The sequence below is a fragment of the Equus caballus genome, chromosome 3 (assembly GCF_041296265.1).
Source record: "Equus caballus isolate H_3958 breed thoroughbred chromosome 3, TB-T2T, whole genome shotgun sequence".
NCBI classification, from domain to species: Eukaryota; Metazoa; Chordata; class Mammalia; order Perissodactyla; family Equidae; genus Equus; species Equus caballus.
This window is the reverse complement of record NC_091686.1, coordinates 97,211,882-97,235,775: the sequence shown is the minus strand read 5'-3', so window position 1 is coordinate 97,235,775 and position 23,894 is coordinate 97,211,882. Positions and strand designations below refer to the sequence as shown.

Below are 23,894 nucleotides of genomic sequence, written 5' to 3'. Positions count from 1 at the left end.
AGACATTTTGGTTCTTTGGGCAATGTTCTTGCTTTTAACTGTGTTCAGACTTAATTATGAAGTTGCTGGGTTTTGTTTTTATCCATCCATGAACAGAATGTTTTTGTCTGATGTTGGTGTTCTGTGAAAATTTTCATGTGCAATGGGAGAACACTATGACTGGTTGTGAATTCTAGGCTATCTCCTGCATGTCAGGGGATGTATTTCTCTTCCCCAGCTAGAGAAATGGCCTTGGACGTTGGGAAGTAATGTGATGGGGACAGATTAACACATGTGTGTAGGCTTACAGGAATTAGAGGGTGAGAGATGAGAGTTAGTTTAAGAGTCTGAGCCTTCTTGTGATGACTGATATGAATACGGATGACTAAGGGGAATGATTAAGCATGGCATATTAATTCGTTCAAGGGAATATTTTGTAACTGTTGATTATCATAATAATAAACATAATAATCATGGTTTTAGTAGCTGTAATTTATTTAGTGCTTATTTTCATCAGATATTTTACCAGGTATATTATATATTATGTACACTTTAACAGTTTATTGAAATATCACAAGGTAAATATTTTTACTTTTATTTTTTTAATAAGAGAGTCAAGATCCAGAAGTTTTAAGCCTCAAGGTCACATTCTTAATCTTGAATCCAAAGCTCTTAATCACTGTTATACTGTCAACTCTACTAAACACACATTGCTTAATAAAAACGCAGACTAGAGAACTGCAGTTACGCTGAGTTTGCAGAAATATACAATTAGTATATGCATATATGAACAAACTGAAAGAAAACTTGGAAAAAAATTAACAAAAATGTTTGATTGAATAGTGGAACTAGGGGTGATTTATTTTAAACTTTCCTTTAATGTTGCTTTAAGGTTTTTTGTGTAATTAATAATAACCTGTTTACCTGTCATTATTTGCCAGAATAAAGGTCATTTTAAATAAAAATGTTCAACTGAGTTTCCTAAGATTCTGATCAGTGATAATCCCTTGAGTTAATAGTATTTTCATAATATGGATGTAATTACATTAGAAGCTAGAAAAGTTTTCTCCAAATTTTATTGTCTACTGCGAATCATTTCAGGTTAAATCAGGGAGATTACTTTGCAAAAGATCTATTTAAATTCCCAAGTATTTATAATTAAACAGAAAAGAGTGCAATGTATTTCTTTGCTTATCAGAAAACTTAATTAGAAGATGAGTAAATGTACATATATGTAAATTATTGCAACATATTACTCACTAGGGAATTGAAATGCAGTTGCCGTGTTTTCAGTCATCCTTTTTCTTCAAGTGTGTGCTCTTTTTTATGTTTTTAAATAATTGAGAACCACAGAGCTATGGAAAAAAATTCAATGATGGACAAAAGGTAATTATTTCAATTAGAGAATCAACTTGGGACATTATACCCCAATTTAAATATATTTTAAATAGAGTGCATATATCATATATACATTTAAGTTTATTTATAGATGTCATAATAACTATATGCCTTGAAATATCAGAATCAAATATTAAGCAACTATAATTTATAGGAAACAAAAGAACAAGAGTTTGTGGTAACACCATATGAGAAGTAACAGGGTTTCTTCATCAAATAAATTATAAGAAAAAAGAAAAACATGAGAAATAGAGGAGGAAGTCATGCGTTAAATGAGCCTAAAGAGATTTATGAACCAAGAGCAAGTTGTAGACTTTATTTTTACCCTGATTAAACAAAAAAATCGTAACCAAGAAAACATTTGACATTTATAACACAAATGCATATTTGAGCAAAAGATTTTATGATATTAAGGTATCATTACTTTTAAATTATGACAATGTTATTGTTGTTTCTTTTTTAAAGTTATTGACTTTTAGAGGTACCTACTGAAAAATTTATGAACGAAATGATACGATATGAGAGGGTGTAGAGGGCAAGATATAGATGAAATTGTGTTAGTCGTGAGTTGACAATTATTAAAGCTAAATAATAGATACATGGGAATTTGTTATACTATTTCATTTTTATATTTGCTTGAAATTTTCCATCGTCAAAATGAAGAAAAGTAAAACTAAGTCATCACATGTAAGCAAACAATAGCAGAAACATAGACTATGCAGAAATCAGAAAACGATTTTTTTAAGATGGTTAAGTTCATAGATATTTATGGTTTTTTATTCCAACTGTATGACTTATAATGGTTTGATGAATTTTATTAATTCATTATATTTGTCTATATTCAGCCTAAAATTTCTCCCTAATTAATTCATAAATGCGTATTAACTCTAATCACATAATTACTCAGCAGTAGAAGCTGACAAACATTTGAATGTCAATATGAAAATATTCTAAGGAAAGCAATCTGAGACCAGAAATCACTCATTAAGCAGCTGCTTTACTTGAAGGAAAATGTTGTGGATTATGCATCTTATGCTCCCTTTAATTAGCATGTCTGTTCACTTAACCTGGATTTTTATAGAAGCTAAGTCAATGCATATAGGATGGCTGGCCATCAGGATGAATGTATAGTGGAATAGATGAATAGATTACCTAATAAATGAGAAAATGAATTAATAAACAAGTGAATATAGTCAAAGGAACTCTAACATTCAGACATATAAAAATCAATTTACGTGAAAAATATTTTTAAATGATGTGTTTACTCCAGAAAACCAAAAACTAAGGAAAGGCATTTTTTATTTGCCTGCAAATATTTGAGGCTTTCTATTTTAGAACTGAGAGTAGACACGTGCTTTTTGCTTTAGACGGCAGATAGAAGCGGCTTGTATGAACAGTACAGGAGCACAGTGGCTTCAGTATAAGGAGAAATTAAATATGTAGAGATTTCTAGCAATGGATATGCTGCTTCTTAAATTAGTGTATTACATCAAATTATTGAAAAAAATTACTGCTGTCAAAGGTGCTATACAGATGATTTATCTACCTCCATTATGAAGCCTGATAAAAATGATCTAGTTTCAGTTCAACTCTGTGAACCTATATTTCAAAGTACTACAAAGGAAATCATGAAGCATAAATATGTATTTATTCATTCAAGAAATGACTTAATATTGCTAAATCTTGGATTTGAGTGCTGTCTATTATATAGGTTGCCCTGGAAGATCAGTGACAAAAATCATAGTATGAATGGTAGTACATTGAAAAATCAATTGTCTTCCAAATGCCAATAAGGAATATTAATGTTTGGAACTTGAAGCGTGTTTCCATTGAAGTATAACTAGAAAGCCCTTGATTCCAAGCCATGAAAAACTGAAACTCACAGACCTCTTAAGTTATGGCATGGAGTCCACGTTGTCATATTCGTACCAGACTGAATTCATTAGACTGAATAATTTGCATCACACCCACACACTTCTGCTTTTTTTTGTTTGCTTTTGGGCTTTTTTTCTGGTGTGTGTGTGAGGAAGACTGGCCCTGAGCTAACATCTGTGCCAATCTTCCTCGATTTTGATGAGCAGTGTGTAGGTCCACACCTGGGATCTGAACCTGCGAACCCTGGTCCAACAAAGAGATGCACACGACCTTAACCACTACACCACTAGGCTGGCTCCCTCGTTGTATTTATTATTAAACAAATATTAATATATAATTCATATACCATACAATTCATCTATTTAAAGAGTATAATTCGATGGTTTCTCATATGTTCATAGAGTTGTGTCTCATTGCTACAATCAATATTAGAACATTTCATCATGCCAAAAAGAAACTCTGTGCCCAGCAGTGGTCACTCCACCAATTTCCCCCAACCCTAAGCCCTAGGCAACCACTAATATGTTTTCTGTCTCTACAGATTTACTTATATTGAGCATTTCAGGTAAATGGAATCATAAAATGTGATCTTTTGTGATTAGATTATTTCACTTAGAAAAAAGTTTTCAAGGTTCATCCATGTTGTCGTGAGCATTGTATTAATATGCCATATTGCATTTATCCATTCATCAGTTGATGGACATTTTGGCTGTTTCGATTTCCGGCTATTATAAAGAAAGATGCTATGAACATTAATGTACAAGTTTTCGTGTGGACATACTTTCATTTCTCATAGATATTGACCTGGGAGTGCAATTGCTGAGTCCCATGTTAATTCTATGTTTAATGTTTTGAGGAACTCCCAAACTGTTTTCCAAAGTAACTGCGCTATTTTACATTCCCACCAGAAAGTATGAGAGTTTCAATTTCTCCGCATTCTTATGAACACTTGTTACTGTCTTTTTTGTTATACACAGATTAGTGGCTATGAAATGCTATCACATTGTGACTCTGATTTGCGTTTTTCTAAAGATGTTAATCATCTTTTCATTTGTTTAATGTCCATTTGTCTAATTCCTTTAGAGAAATGGCAATTCAGATTGTTTCCTTTTTTAAAATTCTATTTATCTTTTTATTATTAAGTTGTAAAATTTCTTTAAACATACTGGATATAAGTCCCTTATCAAATGTATGATTAGCAAATGTATTCTCCCATTCTGGTGGTTGTCTTTCACTTTCATAATATCGTTCACTGTCATTCTCTTTCATTAAGGTATACTTTGTAGTACAAAGTTTATCATTTTGATGAAGTCCAATTTATCTACTTTTTTTTGTCACTGTGATTTTTGTTTCATATTTAAGAAATCTTTGTCTAATCCAAGGTCATGAAGATTTACTCCTATGTTTCTTCTAAGTATTTTATAGTTTTAGCTGTTATATTTAGATGTATGATCCATTTTGAAGGGTTTTTTGTTTGTTTATTTGTTTGTTTTTGCTGAGGAAGAGTCTCCCTGAGCTAACATCTGCGCCAGTCTTCCTCTATTTGGTGTCTGACTTGCTGCCACAGCGTGGCTGCCGAGAGTGGTGTAAGTCCACACCTGGGAACCGAACCCGGGCTGCCGAAGTGGAACGCACTGAACTTAACCATTAGGCCAGGGGCCTGCCCCCATTTTGAGTTGTTTTTAATGTAAGTGTGAGGAAACAGTCCAACTTCATTGTAGATATCCAGTAGTTCAAGCACCACTTGTTGAAAAGACTATTCCATTTCACTCATTGAATTGTCTTGGTCTCCTTGTCAGAAATCAATTTACCATTCTGTGAGATTTTATTTCTGGACTCTCAATTTTGATCTGTTCATCTATATGTCTATCCTTCTGCCTATACTTCCAAATTTAAAACATAAAATGCAATAATTTTTCTTCTATTTTCAGAATATAATTTTCCAAACACTTTTCCCTTTCCTACTACACCTCGGCTACTCACTCCCATAGTCATATTCTAGATATTGCTCGTTCACGTTAGCATTAACTTCATCACGTCTAAAATTCTTATTTTCAAACATCACACTCCAGTCATTGTTTCCTAACTCACTTGCTCTATTCTACCTTCCCATGTCAAAATTCTTCAACACATCAAGAAATTTAGTTCATTGTCTCTTCTCTTATTCCCTATTACTCCCCTGATATCTTACCTCCTAATCTAGAGGAGATTTCATTGTTCATTATTATAACACTCTCACATACTATGCAACCCATCAACCACTATCTCTGCCCTACCTCCATACTGCCCACTTCTTAAAATCCTAACCTTGATTACAACTCCCTGTGTATCATTTAAGATGATTGGAGAAAAGATTATGACTTGTTTACTGGGCACTTAGCAATGGTCAGGAGTCCCACTATATTTTCCAGTTAAATTTGCTAAATCCCATTCTCTGAGGTGAGAATTTCACCTAAAAACTCTCCTTTCTTTTCTCCTTTGCTAAGTCTTGTTTGTCGTTTCATTCAGAAAGTAGAAACAATAGGATAAGAACTACACCATATATCCATTATGCAACCTATCATCGCTCCTTCACATGTACCCATGTACTCTGACATTCTTTCTTTACCAAGAGAAGAGCTCTCCTCTTCCCAAGGCCATCCGCTACACTTCTGTAATGTATCCTGGGAGTTCTCCAAGATGCAAACAACATTCCTGCTATTAGCTGCATTTTCACCAGAAAATAAACATGTTAAAACATCTACCATGAAAAAAAATAAAATATCACTGCAATAGCTCCACTTCCCAGGGGCTACCGCCTTGTTTCTTTGTTCTTCTTCATGGAAAAGACATGAAGCCAAATGCATTCTTCATTATTTGCTTTCTCAACTTTTTTCTCCTCTTCTCTACAACCCACTCCAATCAGACATATATTCCCCTCCACTCCAATCAAAAACCCCTTAGCAAGCACTTCTGTTGGAGTAACCAAGGATTTTCACTTCATTCAATCATGGTAAAATGTCTTAGTCCATTTCACTCAGTCTTTCAGAAATATTTTCAGCATTCTTTCTTCCGTTGGCTTCTGGATTATCACATTTTCCTGATTTTCTTCCCACCTTTGCTAACTCCTCCTGGCACTACTCTTTATTGGTTTCTCTCCCCCTGCTAAACTTGTAATTACTGGTGCACCTTAGGACACAGACTTCAGATATTTTCTCTTATTATACCCTCTATCTAGGTCAGTAGTTTTCCAACCAGGACTACATAAGCACACCACCCAAAGAGCTTTATAGCTAATAATGTTGCATCATATACTTGAATGTTGCTGAGAGAGTAAATCTTAAACTTTCTTACCACAAAAAAGAAACAGTAACTGTGAGAAGGGACAGAGGTGGTAGCTAATACTGTGGTGGCAATCATTTTTCAGTACATAAATGTATCAAATCAACATTTACATATTCAACTTATATAATGTCATATGAGAATTATATCTTGATAAAGCTGGAAAAAAAATTAAAATGCCTGGTCCCTATCCCCATAGATTCTAATTTAATTGGTTTGGTGTAGAGTTTGAATATAAATATACTTTAAAATTACTTAAGTGTGGGCTGGCCTAGTGGCCTAGCAGTTATGATTGCACACCCTGCTTCAGTGGCCCGGGGTTTGTCAGTTGGGATCCCGACCCAGGGACCTATGCACTGCTCATCAAGCCATGCTGTGGCAGGCGTCCCACATATAAAGTAGAGGAAGAGGGGCTGGCCCCGTGGCCAAGTGGTTAAGTTCGCGCGCTCCGCTGCAGGTGGCCCAGTGTTTCGTTAGTTCGAATCCTGGGCGCGGACATGGCACTGCTCATCAGACCACGCTGAGGCGGCGTCCCACATGCCACAACTAGAAGAACCCACAACGAAGAATACACAACTATGTACCGGGGGGCTTTGGGGAGAAAAAGGAAAAAAATAAAATCTTTAAAGTAGAGGGAGAAGGGCATGGATGTTAGCTCAGGGCCAGTCTTCCTCAGCAAAAAGAAGAGGATTGGTGGCAAATGTTAGCTCAGGGCTAACCTTCCTCCAAAAAAAAATAAAATAAAATTACTTAAGTGAATCTAAGAACAGTCAGCGTTAATAACAGTTAACTTTGTATCAGCTAGTCCCAGAGTTCTAACATAGTTTGATGATTCAAACTAATCTTTGATTCAACCCATCTATCTATTGCGATCTTCAGATTCATATACATAATTCCCTATGAGTCTTCTCTGCAAGAGTTTCCAATATTCAGGTCAAAGTTTTCAATATTCCTTCTCTGAATTGACACCTTGTTCGCCCCATAGTTTTGACGCATCTTTGATGCCTCTAGCCTCTCTCGCTCATCTATGTTCAGTCATTTAACAAGCACAGAGTCTGTACTTTTAAAATATACCCTCAAGCCAAGTCATTCTCATTCCCTATACTTCTGTTCACCTGCCATTTCTTCTCTCACTTGAATGATTGCAGAAGCTTCTTAACTGTCTCCATACTGCCACTCTTGCTCCTTATAATCTAGTTTTTTTAAAGATTTGTTAATTTCAAAATCTTTCAGCATATATCTTGTATATTCTTTTTATAAATTAATATAAAGTTTCATGTAAAGCAAATTTTACTCAACATTTTATTTACAAAATTTCAAACCTACAAAAAAGTTGAAAGAATAAAACAATAAATACCATATGCCCTTTAACTAGAATTACTAATTTTTAATATTTTACCACCTTCATTTCCACCATCTCTCCCTCTTTTTGCATATGTATGTGTATGAATTTTTTTAAAATACATTTACAAAATGTTGCGGGCATCAAGATATTTCACCCTTAAATATTTCAGTGTGTTTCCTAAGGACATGTTCCTACTGCTCCACAAATATCATATCCAATAATATTTTATTGATAAAATAATATGTAGTGTAATATCAATTGCTCTCTCAAATTCGTATACATATACAATTCATATATATACATATCCCATATATAAACAAGAACAATGAATTGACATATATCTTTAGTCTCTTTTAATTTAGGACATTCTTCCTGCCTTTTATTGTTTTTTATGACGCTAGCATTTTGAGGAGTTCCAGACACTACTGATAGTGCCGAAAGCCTTCACTTCACTTCTCAAAATATACAATGCTGGACTCCTTAATAAGGCATTCAATCCAACTTTCACCTTTTTTTTTTTCGAGGAAGATTAGCCCTGAGCTAACATCTGCCAATCCTCCTCTTTTTTGCTGAGGAAGACTCGCTCTGAGCTAACATCCATGCCCATCTTCCTCTGCTTTATACGTGGGATGCCTACCACAGCGTGGCTTTGCCAAGCGGTGCCACGTCCACACCCGGGATCTGAACCGGCAAACCCCAGGCCGCCAAAGCGGAATATGTGCGCTGAACTGCTGTGCCACCGGGCCAGCCCCAACTTTTGCCTTCTTTACCATCTTCAGGCTGCAGGACTCATAGAGCACCATAATGGCTATTTGATCAAGTTCAAGCTTCATTACATGAAAAATGTCACATTGTAGTCATCAAGGTGAACTGTAATCAAGAGTCTAACTCCATGTTTTGATGTTTGACTGCTGACAACTTTTGAGCTTTTAAGGGGTGATGTCTCCTCTCTAACATTTGGGTGAGCTGATCAGGAAGCCTGGTCTCTCCTTCCTTCGGTCTTGGTGGGACATTTAAACCACACAAGCCCCTTCCCACACTCAGGAATGCTCATCCTAGCCTTTCCCTTCTCACCACATTAAAAGCTTCAAACCAGTCCCTTTCCTTGCTCCCTCACTCCAGGTTTGGACTGCCTTGGTGATCCTGCCCTGATATTCCAGACAGCCTCAATCTGACTAATAAACCTTTTCCTACTCTCTTGTTTGTATGATATTGGTCTCAACACCCAAACCAAATTTTGGATGGGTGTTCCTGCTGCTTTGGCAGGGTGGCTACATCACCCCGGAAATGGAATCTTGATTCTTTTATGTTAGCAATGTTATTTATAAATCAAGATGTGGGTCCTCAAACTATCTTGTGAGTCTCTGGTAGGTAGTAACATTGAATCATGTTTTGTATCCACTCTGTCAATTTCTGCTTTTATTTGTGATGTCTAGAACAGTAATATTTCACTACACACCTGTTAGAATGACAAAGATTCAGAAGACTCATAACATCAAATGCTGACAAGGATCTGCAGCAACACAGCAACTCTCGTTCATTGCTGGTGGGAAGGTAAAGTGAAAAAGCCACTTTGGAAGGCAGTGTGGCAGATTCTTCCAAACTACACATACTTTTACCATGTGATCCAGCAATTGCACTCCTTGGTATTTACCGGAAGAAATTGAAAATTTACGTCCGCACGAAAACCTGAACACAGATGTTTATGGCACCTTTTTTTCATAATGGCCAGAACTTGGAAGCAATCAAGATGTTCTTCATTGGGTGAATAGATAAACGGTGGTACACTCAGACACTGCAATATTATTCAGTGCTAAAAAGAAATGAGTTAACAAGCCGTGAAAAGACATGGAAAAGCCGTAAAGGCATATCACTAAGTGAAAGAAGTCAATCTGAAAAGACTAGACACTGTATGATTCCAAATCTATGACAGTCTGGAAAAGACAAAACTGTGAAGGTAATAAAAAGATCAGTGGTTGCCAGGGGTTCAGGGGAGGAGAGATGAATAGGCACAGCACAAAGGATTTTTAGGGCAGTGAAAGTACTCTGTGTGATACTGTAATGATGGATATGTGTCATTATACATTTGCTCAAACCTGCAGAATGTACAACACTGAGAGTGAATCCTAATGTAAACTATAGACTTTGAGTGATTGTGATGTGGGTTCATCAGTTGCAAACAATGTTCCACTCTGACAGAGGATGTTAATAATAGGGAAAGCTATGTGTGTGTGGGGACAGGGGGTACATCTGAAGTCTCTGTACCTTCTTCTCAATTTTGCTATGACACTAAAACTGCTCTAGAAAAATAAAATCTTAAAAAATTAATATTCAATCTAATTATCAATATAACTGGATTTGTCTACCATTTTACTACTTTTTTTGCCTCCTCTGTTTTCACTTCTTTGATTCTCATTTCCTGTTTTTTTTATTATTTGAGTATTGTTAGTATTTTATTTTATCTATTGATTTTTTCTATTATTTCTTTGTATTTCTTTTAGTAATTCCTTGAGCAGTCCTTCAAGCTGTTGTTCAACTGTATGTATTTGGTTTATTTTTTTCTGGCCACTTTCAAGACTACCCTCTTTCTTTTGGTTTGATAGCAGTCAGGGTGAGGTGGCTATGCATGGTTTCCTTTGAGTTTTCCCTGTTTGGAGTGTGCTGAACTTCTTGAATCTGTAAACTTATGTCTAACATTAATTTTAGAATGTTTTCAGCCATTATTTAATCAAATATTTTTCTCTTTTTTCTTCTCTTTTTCCAAGACTCTAATTTTACACATGTTATATGTTTTGGTATTGTTCAATAGCCCCTGAGACTTTACTATTTTTTCCTTTGTCTCTTTTTATCTTCAACTTCATTGAGTCTTTTATCCGTCATCTCCACTCAGTTATTTGGCCTATCAAGTGAGTTTTCATGTTTTAATTTTATTTTTCAAATTTAAGATACTGCACTTAGTTCTAAAAGTTTCATTTGGATTTTTAAAATAATTTTGGTCTCTCTCCTGAAAATTTCTATTTTTTCATTTATTTCAAGTGTGTTTTTTATTACCTCATTGAACACAGTTACAGCAATAGTTATAGCAAAATTCTTTGCTAGTAATTTCAACATTTAGGTCCTCTTGAGTTTGACTTTTGCTAATTTTTTTTCTTGAAGATGAGTTGCATTTTCCTGGGTCATTGTTATATCATATAATTTAAGATAATATCCTGAACATTTTCATTGTTATATTGTGTAAGCTGCGGCTATCATTATAATGTTCTGGAGAATTATGTTGTTTTGATATTGGCTGGCAGTATACTTAGTGAGCTTCTGACCATAAGCTTTGTCTCTCTGTCTGCGGGCTATGTTTCAAAGCTCAGTTCAATCAGGTAAGCTTTTGCTATGCTGCTGTGGGTCAGTCTGATGTATGAATCTGAGACTTGTGCAGGTGGTTGAAATGTCACTTTAGTTCTCAAATCCTTTGCCATGTTGCTTTGGGTTTGTTCTGTGCACATGTACTTCAGGAGTGATGCTCAGATTTGTATGGTTTCATACGCAAAATTGGGAAATTTTCTCAAGTACTCTTCCTTCTGTGATTCTCCCAGGGCTCTTCAGCACGGAAGGCCTTCTATTCCTCACTCAGATAGATGGATTTATGTTTGAATTTTATGTCTTTTCTCCCACCTCCACCATGCTCCCACAGTTGAAGGCTATCATACCAGAAAAACAAGAAGATTTTTCAAAAATGGAAATGGCTAGGTCCTTTGTCCGCTTTTTCATTATGTATTTTTTGGTTTTTGTTTTGTGTTATTGATTGTAGGAGTTCCTTATATATTTGGGAAATTAATGCTTTATCAGGTATATGGTTTGCAAATATTTTCTCTGATTCCATAAGTTGCCTTTACATTGTAACTTTTTTCCTTTTCTGTGCAGAAGATTCTTAGTTTGGTGTAGTGCCCCTTTCCTATTTTTACTTTTTTTGCTTTTACTTTGGGTGTTATAGCCATGAGATCATTGCCAAGACTAATGTCAAGAAGACTCCCCATTGTGTTTTCTTCCAGAAGTTTTACAGATTCAAGTCTTACGTTTAAGTCTTTCATCTATTTTGAGTTGGTTTTTATCTATGGTATAAGGTTGGGGTCCAATTCCATTTTTTTGCAAGTGGACATCCAGTTTTCCCAACATCTTTCATTGAAGAGAGTATCCTTTCCCCATCGTGTCTTCTTGGTTCCCTTGTTAAAGATTAGTTGATCGTGTATGTGTGGGTTTATTTCTGAGATCTCAATTCTGTTCTCCTGGTCTATATGTCTGTCTTTAGGCCAGAATCACACTGTTTTAATTTCTGTAGCTGTGTAATACATTTTGAAATCCCAAAGTGTGATGCCTCCAGCTTTGTTCTTCTTGCTTAAGATCATTTTGGCTATTCTACGATTTTCATGGTTCCATATGAATTTTACTATTGTATTTTCTATTTATATAAAAAATAGTTTTCAAATTTTGATAGAGATATCTTTGAATCTATAGATTGCTTTGGGTAGTATGAACATTTTAACAATACTAATTCTTCCAATGCCTGATCACAGGACATCTTTCCATTTATTTGTGTCTCCTTTAGTTTCTTTCATCAAAGTTTTGTAGTCTTCAGTGTACATCAGACATTTCTTCAAAGAAGACATACAAATAGTCAAAAGACGTGCAACATCATTAAGTATCAGGGAAATGAAAATTAAAGCTATATTATCTCACTTCATACCTGCTTGGATAGCTATTATTAGAAAAACAAAAGATAAGAAGTGTTGACAAGATTGTGGAGAAATTGGAACCGTTGTACATTGTTGTTGGGAACATAAAATGGTACAGCAGCTATGAAAAACTATATGGATATTCCTCAAAAAATTAAAAATAGAACTACCATATGGTCCAGTAATCCCACTCCTGGGCACAAATCCCAAGGATTGAAATCAGGTTCTTGAAGAAATATCTGCACACCGATGTTCATTGCAGCACTAGTCACAGTAGCCAAGATATGAAAACAACTCATCAACAGACAAATGGATAAAGATAAGCTGGTATATGTGTACAATGGAATATTAATCAGCCTTACAAAAAAAACAAGGAAATCATGTCCTTCCCAACAATATGGACAACCCTGGAGGACATTATGTCAAGTGAAACAAGTAATATACAGAAACATAAATACTCCATAATTCCATTTATTCGAGGTACCTAAAATAGTCAAACTGTTAGAAACAGAGGATGCAATTCTGGTTGCCACATCCTAGGGAATGGTGGAAATGACGAATTGTTCCTATGGGTATAAAGTTTCAGCTTTGCAAGATGAATAAGTTCTGGAGAGGTGCTGTACAACATTGTGCCTGTAGTATATGGTATTGTGCACTTCAAAATCTGTTAAGATTGTAGATCTCAGGTTAAGTGGTCACACCCAAACACAAACAAAAAGCAAAGGACACAGGAAACTCTAGGAGATGTTGGATGTGTCTATTACCTTGATTGTGGTGATGGTATCACGGGTGTTTGCATATGTTCAAACTCAACAAATCATACACATTAAATATGTGCACTTCTTTTATATCAATGATACCTCAATTAATCTGTTTCTTTTTTTTAAGGAAATAGCCATTAAAGAGCTGAGCCCAGGATTTAAAAACAAAAATGAAAAAAAAGGAAAACTTTTCCTCTTGAGAGTTGACTTTCCTACAAAATCTGCCAGATTTTGCTTACATTTAACAGCCTGTTATAGTTTGTCCTAAGTTTTAAGTTGTCATTAGTTGGAATGATATGTTCCTTTTAGACTTATATTACCATACTAAAACCAGAATGAAGTCTGTTTCTTTGCCTATGAGCTCAATTTTTATGAAGATATGAGGTTTTTTGTTTGTTTTTGTTAATAGAGCGTACTTGGGGAAGCATCAGAAGGTTGACCTTCGAGTTACTTCTTTCTGCTTTTCCTCTTACTCTGCTCCCCTCTGAAAACTCTCCTTCTATGTTGTAGCCATACAGCGCTGGGAAGTTGAGGACAGGCGAAGGACAGGGATACTCTCAGACCCGCCTTTCCCTGTAATTGTTGACTCCACGTCCCAGGTGACTGGGAATTAGGGTCATTCACATGTAACCTGCAATGTGGCTCTGGTAGTATTAATTTTCTGGCCTGCTGTGGCTAGTGGACAACCATTTGCTCAGGAAAATGTGTCAATGAGCAAACAAACAATTCTCAAGTTTTCACCTATTACCTTATTTGCCCCTCAAATCTGAAGACTGATCCTCCTCGACTTTGGCATTTCCTTTCCTCATCAGGTCAAAGAGCTTCTCTTTCCTTAGGTGTTTCCATCTGGTTTTACTGTAACCCTTCATAGTCTTTTTCCTCCGACCTCTGGAACATCACCATGATTGGAATAGGAGCTCGTGCTGGTTTCTCAACCTGTCAGTGATAAGCACCTAAATACTTACTTTTTATTATGTGATAAAGATATTGCAATAAATGTGGTAAAGTTATAGCTGTAAAGCAAAATTAGTCTGTTGGAAAAATACTCAGGTGATCATTATATTTTAGCTTTAATGAGGCACTTTATTCTTTGAGACCTGATTGTTGTTACAGTTAGAAAACCCTACAGAACATTACTTTCTGTTAATCACAAAGAATTTAATTTTAGAGATGAATATACAAAAAGCAGATTTTATAATTATCATAATAAAATCTCCAGAGAATTTAAATAGGATATATTTTCTAGATAAACTATTTATCTTTAAATTAAACTTTAAAAATCAATCTTTGATTCTGTGAGAAATGTCTGACTAGGCTTTTATGCAAACACTTTAAAAATATTTTTGATAGAACAAAGTTAACTATGGGTTGTTAGATCTATGAACCATTAGCAACAAAATGGGTAGTTAAATTCTGGAAACTCCTGAAATAACTAGTCATAATTACAAAGGCTAAAAAAGTCAGAAAAAAGCAACAAAAAGGAAATAATATCATATTTCTTTGAGAGTATAACACATTTTGAGATAAGCACTTTTATTTTTTTGGTGAGGAAGGTTGGCCCTGAACTAACATCTGTTGCCAATCTTCCTCTTTTTCCTTGAGGAAGATTGTCCCTGAGCTAATATCTGTGGCAATCTTCTTCTATTTTGTATGTGGGACACTGCCACATTGTGGTTTGAAGAGCCATGTGGACATCCATGCCCAGGATCTAAACATACGAACCCTGGGCCACTGAGGCAGAGCACACAAACTTAACTACTATACCATCAGGCTGGCTCTGATAAGCACTTTTTATAAGCATAATTATATAAAGGAAAAACTTGAAATTACTTTCAAACTATATCTTGTGAAATAAAATATAACCTTCAAAATCCCCTATGTCAAAGTTCATATTTTGCATTTTTATTCAAAGGATGGCAGCATATATTAAAATTATTTAAAATACAATTCCCTGAGGATCAGAGTAAAACATTACAGCATATACATGTATATAGGATTTTGTGTGATTAGATCACATTTCCCTCTAGGAACTAACTGAATTGTTGAAGAACGCTTCTCATCAATGCTATGTATAAATTAACTTTAAAAGTTCTTTTAAAATAGTATATTTCAAGGCCAGCCCCCATGGCCTAGTGGTAAAGTTCAGAGTGTTCCACTTTGGTGGCCCATGTTTGGTGCCTGGGCACAGACCTACACCACTCTGTTAGCAGCCATCTGTGCTGGCAGCCTACATACTAAAAAAATAGAGGAAGATTGGCATGCAGGTTAGCTCAGGGTTTATCTTCCTTGGCAAAAAAAAAAGAAAAGCATATTTCAAAAAGATATCTCACATTGGGAGTATCATTTTCTTTATGATCTAAGCTTTCCTTTGCTTTGTAAATTATATTCTTAGCTTGTGTTATTTCAGTGTTCAATTTACATTATTGGAAGTTATGTGGAGATATATTAGACATATCTTACATCTTAAATGTTACATTTTATTAAGCAATAAACAAACATAAAACTTCCACATGTATTGTGTATGTACATGTGTGTGTGAGTGTACTATATATATAATATGCAAGCAAACTATGAAAAAAAATTTTAACTCCACGTTAAGCTTCCACATTATTCCTTTTCTTCCTTTCCTCTCTAGCTGTAGAGTAGGCTAGCAGAAGGCCCAGTTTGCTCACTGTATTATTTCCAATGTCTAAAAAATATCAGGACACCTTATTTCAGAAACTTCTTGTTTATACTATGGCAGCGATCTGAACAGTTCAAATACAATAAATGTACTTGTGCTAAAAGATATTCGGATTATCACAGCGCAATGTGTAATTTCTATATAGGATCTCAACCCATATCAGAGATATCATTAATCATAGCAGATTAGGTAAATTGCCCAGAGTCTTATTAACTATGTCCTTTAAGTATCACTTTCCAGGAAGTGAATAAGGAAACATCATCACTACATCATAAAACTAGCAAATAGTATAACTACGGGATCATATACACTTTACTTACTTTTATTATTGTTAAGAAAAGTCAATGAAAATATCACACAAGGAAAAGGTTAAAAGCATGTGCTTTAATGTCATATTGAGAGACTGTTTAACAAGCCCAAGGATTATTAAATTCTGTGCAAGAATATTTTTATTTAATTTCTATTTATTATTTACTATTTCTATTACTATTTTTATTTGCTATTTATTCAATTGGAGCTAAGATACCACAAATGTTAGGTTGAACATCTTATCTAGTAGAGTTGCAAGAGTTCCTCTCCCATAGAAAAGATAACATCAGGGATGTATTTTTTTGGTGATGTTGTTTTGTTGTGTTTTCAATTTGTTTATAGTTGTCCTGTAAAATTGCAAATAATACAAAGATTTCGATAATCAAGGGCTCATGAGACACTACAGAGTATTTTCAAGGCTTGTAATAAAGGCAAAGAATACAGGACAGCAAGAGATAAGGAGTTCAGGCAGCCTTTGGAAGAGGTCCAAGAGACATTAAGGCGCATGCTCCCCAAGGTCTTTCTTATTTGCACAAAGATGTACCTCATCTTCAGATGGAATGTTCAAGACTTTTGCAATGAATCTTGGTTTCAGGGAGCTCTAGACAGTTGTTCCCAGCAGGGTATTTTATGTTCCTCTGGTCATTTTACAAATCAAGTTGTCTAACTTGTTACTCCAGGTAAAAGTCATTCGTAAACAAACCCTCCTTGCTGCCAGGAGAGTTCCAGATTTTAAACTGTACATCACAAATTATTAGTTACTAACATAGGCCTTATTTTGGCCAAGAATAAAACTAGACATTCCATCATCTCCAGAGATTAACATAGAACTGCCTCCATCAAACTGTAAAATAACTTTATCCTGAATAAGAACATCAAACAGTTTAGATCCAACCCGGCAATCTTATTTTAACAGTTTTCTGATGCCTGTAAATACCAAGAAACTCAAAATACTCTTTGCAATAGCTTTTTTAATTGCATAGTTTCCTCATTAATATGTTGATAATTTCTGACATGCATTTACTTAATATTTGTATATCATACATTTAAATTTTTTAAAATTATGATGAAATTCTATTTTACTTCATTCCAAAATATTCTTCCTTTGCTTGTCCCTGTTTTCCTTCTATGACTGTTTTTGAAGTTTGCTTTTTCATAGTTGCTTTGTGTCCTTTGATGAAGAGAATGAGGTTCCCAGACCATGTGATTTGATCCAGGTTCTCAGATCCTCTATGAATGGACTTCCAAATTATTGTTTTACCTAATATAATTGCAAGAGAGAACTCAGGTTATTACAGCTATTTTCTAGTCTTTATGTAATTCTGTTTCCATGAGATTGAGAATATTTTTCTTTACCCTCTGTCTAGAAGCAAAATTTTATAGGGATTACGTAAAGCATAGTGACAAATTCTCTTGTGCTGCTTCTATTTACAGTTGTTGAATTCATTTTCCCTCATCTACTGTTAATACATATGCTATCCCAAATGAATGACTTAAGAGCTGAAGCAATAGAATCCTTCCTTTCCTTGTTAGCTCACTGGCACACACTGAGATGCTTGCAATGAGAAACTCTTTTCTTTTTTAATCAAAACTCTCAAGGAAACCGAGCTTTTTATTTATTTATTTATTTATTTATTTATTTATTGTTATTTTGCTACTATTAAGTAGATGGAATATGGAGGTTAGGCCCAATGCTTCAAAATGGTATGAAATATAGTATATTTATTTGTTACATAAAACAGATTTGGTATTAGGCAATTAAAAACATAATCTAATTTTGGAGCCAGCCCTGTGGCATAGCAATTAAGTTTGGCCTGCTCCCCCTCTGCAGCCTGGGTGCATGGGTTTGGATCCTGGGCATGGACCTACACCACTGATCAGCCATGCTGTAGCAGCGACCCACGTACAAAATAGAGGAAGACCGGCACAGATGTTACCTTAGGGCGAAACTTCCTCAGCAAAAACAATATACGTACATTTCATCAAACTTTGATTATGTTGAAAAACACAAAGTACATAAATAGACCATGACCTAGAAATAATAAATTTAAAAATTAAACAATTTTTGAAGTGGCTTCTACCTACAAACCAGAGGCCCTGAATATAGTATTGAACAAAATACATAAAACTTTTGCTCATAAAGTTACAGTTACATGATAGGTAACAAAAAAAATACATGGAAAAATAAATATTTATTCTTTCAAATAAGATTTATGAGAAAAAATATTCCATGTGAGGAGGATAAAATGTGTGGGTAGGGAAGAAGGTGCTGTTTTTTTATGTGCTAGTAAATGAAGATCTCACTCAACAACGTGACATTTGCACAGAGATCTGAAGGAGGGGGTGGTAGTTTCCATAGGGTTACCCCAAAGAAGACCACTTCAAGCAGAGGGAAGAGCAAATTCCCTGATGCGAGAGCATGGTTTTGAGCATGGAGCAGCAAGGTGGCAAGCATGGCTATGGGAGAGCAAGTAAGCAGAAAACCGGTGGGGGATTGGATCAGAAGGACAGCAGGAGCCAAACATGTAGCTCCTCATAGGCCAATCCGAGAGATGGAAAACCGCTGGAGAGTATGGAATAGGGGTAACCTGATCTGATTTTAATTTTAAAGTAATTACTTTGGCGAACATATGGAGAATGAACTGAAGAGGGTGAGGACAAAAGAAAGGAAACTAGTTTGGCTGTTACTACAGGTGGAGACAAATGGTAGCTTGAGCAAGAATGGTGTTGCTGTATTTTGTAAGAAGTGGTTAGAATCAGAATACACTTGAAGATAGAGCCCAGAAGATTTGCTGATAATTTGAGTGTAGGATATGAGACAAAGAGAAGTCTAGCAAGATGATGTTAGAATTTTGATTTTGAGTAATCTGAAGAATTAAGCTGCCATTTACTGAGATTGATGGAGAAAATTTGGGCCAGGGGGATCAGAAGTATGGTTTTGGACAAATATTAATCAGATTAATATCTCAGCTGTATATATTTAATTTTTATTTTAATTCACTTTTCTTCTAGAGAGAGTGAGAGAAAAGGGGAGAGAAAGGGAGGGAAGCGGGGATAGGAAGAAGTGTGTGAGAGAGAGAGTTATTGCTGATAATAGGGATGCATGAAATAAATAGCTAAGATTAGAAGGATGATTCAGGTCAACCAAAGTGGTTTTCCCAAGTCAATATTTTTGGATAATCACGGGAAATTGATTGATTTATTTGATTCATAAAGAGTCTTTTTTGGTAGGAATTTACATTTTGACAAGGTTTGGAGAAGAGGCAATATCTTTAGGATCCATTGACTGCTCTAATTTAATAACACATTGCATGGATAAAAAGAAATTTGAAAAAGTCCATTTGATAGTTACAATGGTAGCCTGGCTTTATCTCAGATTTCATTTGTAAGCTCATCTTTGTGTTGGGTAAAACTCATTTTCAGGAGAGAAGTGGAGGTATGGAGAAAATAATACATAAATATTTCCCATAACTTCTGTGGATGCCTTCCTTCTTATTGATGAAAGCAGAGTTCTGATATTTGAGGTTATGAGTTTCTGAATTTATATCCTAGGAAACCAATCTCCAATAAACTACATTTTTGCTAGCATCCTTGCCAAAAAACTCACACACATCCACATAAAGGATTCCAGCTGCTTTGCAGAATTTTCACACATCAGCTAAGTCAAGCACCCTACTAGTCACAGGTGACAAATAATGCTTGAACATCTGCTTGCTAACAATATAATCTGGCTCATTTACTATCACCAGTTTCCTGGTATTGTGCCCACAGGAGATATTCAATAAATACTGAATGAAATGTTTCTACCTGTTGAGAAGAATAAATAAACCTGTGAGGCAGGGGAGTAATGATGTCTTGGCCTTTTTTTTTCTTTTAGAAAAAACAGTTGCAGGCTGTGTGAAATTTGTGAAGTACCCTGCACATCGCTGTGTTTTGATAGCAGGGTCTGAGTTTAGGATGAAGTCTAGTGCAGTTTATTCCAGAAATCTAAAATAGGTCAATGCTCCTGAGAATGTTTCTTAGGTTTGGGAGGATGATAATTTCAATTTCTGCTCAGTTTGTTTCCAGAGCAAGCAGTGATCCAAATGATTAAACTTCTACCACTGGGGGTAGTTAGAATTCAGAGTTTCAGCTAGCTATGAATGAGTCAACAAATTGCAAGCTGTTTGGCGTATTGCCCATAAGAACAGTTAGTTTTAAATGTTCTTAGATAAGGCACTGAAAATTCGATAAAATCAGGCATATTATTTTTCAAAGGTATAACAAAGTAGATTTTATATTGAAATGTATAATCTTAAAATGTTATCAGTTATATTATATTTCAAAACCTTATTTTCCATTATCTAATATAAATCTTTATTTTAAAATCCACCAAAATAAAATATTTTAATCATTTATAGTTTAAAAGTATCGATTTCTATGATGGTAACATAGTATGCACTTTCTTTTCCAACATTTTTCCAGTGTCCCCTTTATGTATATTAACTTCTCTCAGGCAATTATTTCATAATTTTCCTTTCTCTAACATGCCATGCACATACATATTCTCTCTCTTTTCCTCTCTCTCTGATGATTATCTTGCTTCTTATTTCACTGAGAAAATAAAAGTCAACAGAAGTGAACTTTCATGTTCTTACATTACATTGCCTAATAACCTACACACATCTGTACCCATAATCTTTGCATTCACTCCTCTCAAAGTCTTACTGCTCCTTAGTGCAATGGCCAACATCCACCTCATCAATGACTTTGATTCAGCAACAATCCACTCTTTCGTGCATCATCAATAGTTCTCAAAAAGAATAAGAAGAGGTTGCAATACTTTCCGTCTTAAAAAATCCTTCCTAGATCCTTCCCACCAAACACTCCAACTCAGACTCCATCGTCGTTCTTTAGAGTAAAACTTCAATGAGTGCCTGCCTATATGGGCTCCTTGAGCACATTCCTATCAGATTTTGCATTCACTATTCCTTTGAAGTTTTTCTTATTGGGACCACCAATGACCTATACTAGGATATCCAAGTATCAGTTCTCAGTCCTGATTTTACTAATTTTTTCAGCAGAATTTGATATAATTGACTTTTCCTTTCGTCTTTAAGGGTATTAAAGGGACTGGCCTGGCGGCACAGTGGTTGAGTTTGCGCACTCTGCTTTGGTGGCCTGGGGTTCCTGGGTTCAGATTCCAGGTGTGGACCTACACACTGCTCCTCAAGCCACGCTGTGGCAGCATCCCACACACAAAGTAGTGGAACGTTGGCACAGGTGTTAGTTCAGGGAGACTCTTCCTTAAGCAAAAAGAGGAAGATTGGCAACAGATGTTAGCTCAGGGCCAATCTTTCCCACCACCAACAAAAAAAGATATTATATACTCTGATTCTGGGACACAGCAATTTCTTGGTTTTCCTTTTTTCTCACTTTTCTGTTTTGATTTGCTTCTAGATATTGGAAAAGATTTTGGAGAAATCCCCTTATACATGTGATAACTCAAGCTTTAGAAAAGATGAGATTGTTTAGTGATTCTGAGTACGTGAAAGAGGGCTCAGGAAACAAATTTGTCAATAAAGTATAATTTAAGCAATTTAAGATATGGACTGAAAATTTCCATTGGATTTTAAAATTGGAAGCTTGATTGAGAATTTGGGGAACCTTGATACAGAAGATTGGTGGTTACAGAATTTAGGGTGCTGAGGAAGAGAGTTCAGTCAGTTGTCTATTTAGTAGTTCCAAACTTTGATGAGCATATGAATTATCACAGGACATAGTTAAAATAAATTTTGATTCCATAGGTCTGGGTGGGCCTTGAGAATGTACATTTCCAAGAAGCTGCCAGGTGATGATGATACTGTCTGTGGACCACACTATGAATAGCAAGAGTCTAGACTTCTTTTAGGAAGTTTTACCATTAAAATCAAACAGATAGAAGCCAGAAGTGTCTTAGAGACATACAGTCATGTATAATTATTTTTAAAGAGAACTGAGTGGAATTTCTAAGCAATTTAGGATGAGATTTTTTTGAAAATGGGAAAGGTAAGGATACAGGATAGAATAAGAAGGGGTATATCATTCAGGGCTTGATGAGAGAACAGTTGGAGATTTTAAATATAGAGAGAGAGAGTAGAAGATATATACTTACATGTAATGATAACGTTAAATAATTTATAATATGTTGTATAATATATAATAAAATATAAATATGTATATTAAATATATACGTACTTATGTCAAAGAGTGTACTGCCTACATTTTCTTCTAGAAGCCTTATGGTTTCAGGTCTTACCTTTAGGTCTTTGATCCATTTAGAGTTTATTTTTGTGAATCATGAAAAAGAATGGTCAATTTTCATTCTTTTACATGTGACTTTCCAGTTTTCCCAGCAGTATTTGTTGAAAAGACTTTCTTTTCTCCATTGAATGCCACTCTTTGACATCAGTATTAAAAGGATCTTTTTGGACACCATGTCTTCTCAGACGGGGGAAACAACAGAAAGAATAAACAAATGGAACTTCCTCAGACTAAAGAGCTTCTTCAAGGCGAGGGAAAACAGGATTGGAACAAAAAAACACCCACTAATTGGGAAAAAATATTTGCAAGTCATATATCTGACAAAGGGTTAATCTCTATAATATTTAAAGAACTCACACAACTCAACAACAAAAAATCAAATAACCCAATCAAAAATGGGCAGGAGACATGAACAGACATTTCTCCAAAGAAGACATATGGATGGCCAATAGGTGCATGAAAATATGTTCATCATCACTGATCATCAGGGAAATGCAAATCAAAACTACACTAAGATATCACCTCACACCCATTAGAATGGCAAAAATAACCAAAACAAAAATTAACAACTGTTGGGGCGGTTGTGGAGAAAAAGGAACCCTCATACACTGCTGGTGGGAATGCAAACTGGTGCAGCCACTATAGAAAAAAGTATAGAGATTTCTCAAAAAGTTAAAAATAGAAATACCATATGACCCAGCCATCCCACTACTGGGTATCTATCCAAAGAGCTTGAAGTCAGCAATTCCCAAAGTCCCATGCACCCCTATGTTTACTGCAGCATTATTTACATAGCCAAGATGTGGAAGCAACCTAAGTGCCAGCAACTGATGATTGGATAAAGAAGATATGGTATATATACACAATGGAATACTACTCAGCCATAAAAAAGAATAAAATCTTCCCATTCACAACAACATGGGTGGACCTTGAGGGAATTATGTTATGTGAAATAAACAAGATAGAGAAGGACAATCTCTGTATGATTCCACTCATATGAGGAATTTAAAAATGTGGACAAAGAAAACAGATTAGTGGCTACCAGGGGAAAGGGGGTGTGGGGGGGAGCACAAAGGGTGAAGGGGTGCACCCACAACACTATTGACAAACAATAATGTACAACTAAAATCTCACAAGATTGTAAAATATCATAGACTCAATAAAAATTAACTTTAGAAAAAAACATATATGTACTTAAAGACATTTATTATCACAAA

At 35.3% G+C, this 23,894-nt stretch overlaps 1 long non-coding RNA gene across 1 annotated transcript in view; it reads right to left on the bottom strand.

Moving 5' to 3' along the window:
* Positions 1–1,239: 1,239 nt before the first annotated feature.
* The window catches only part of LOC111772932 (uncharacterized), a 39,019-nt gene continuing 16,364 nt past the window's right edge, over positions 1,240–23,894 (bottom strand). Inside the window, exons 3-4 of the long non-coding RNA XR_011436819.1 lie at positions 14,152–14,339; positions 1,240–1,334 (exon numbers count right to left, since the gene is read on the bottom strand). This is a non-coding gene — a long non-coding RNA (uncharacterized lncRNA). The remainder of the gene's footprint in view (positions 1,335–14,151; positions 14,340–23,894) is intronic.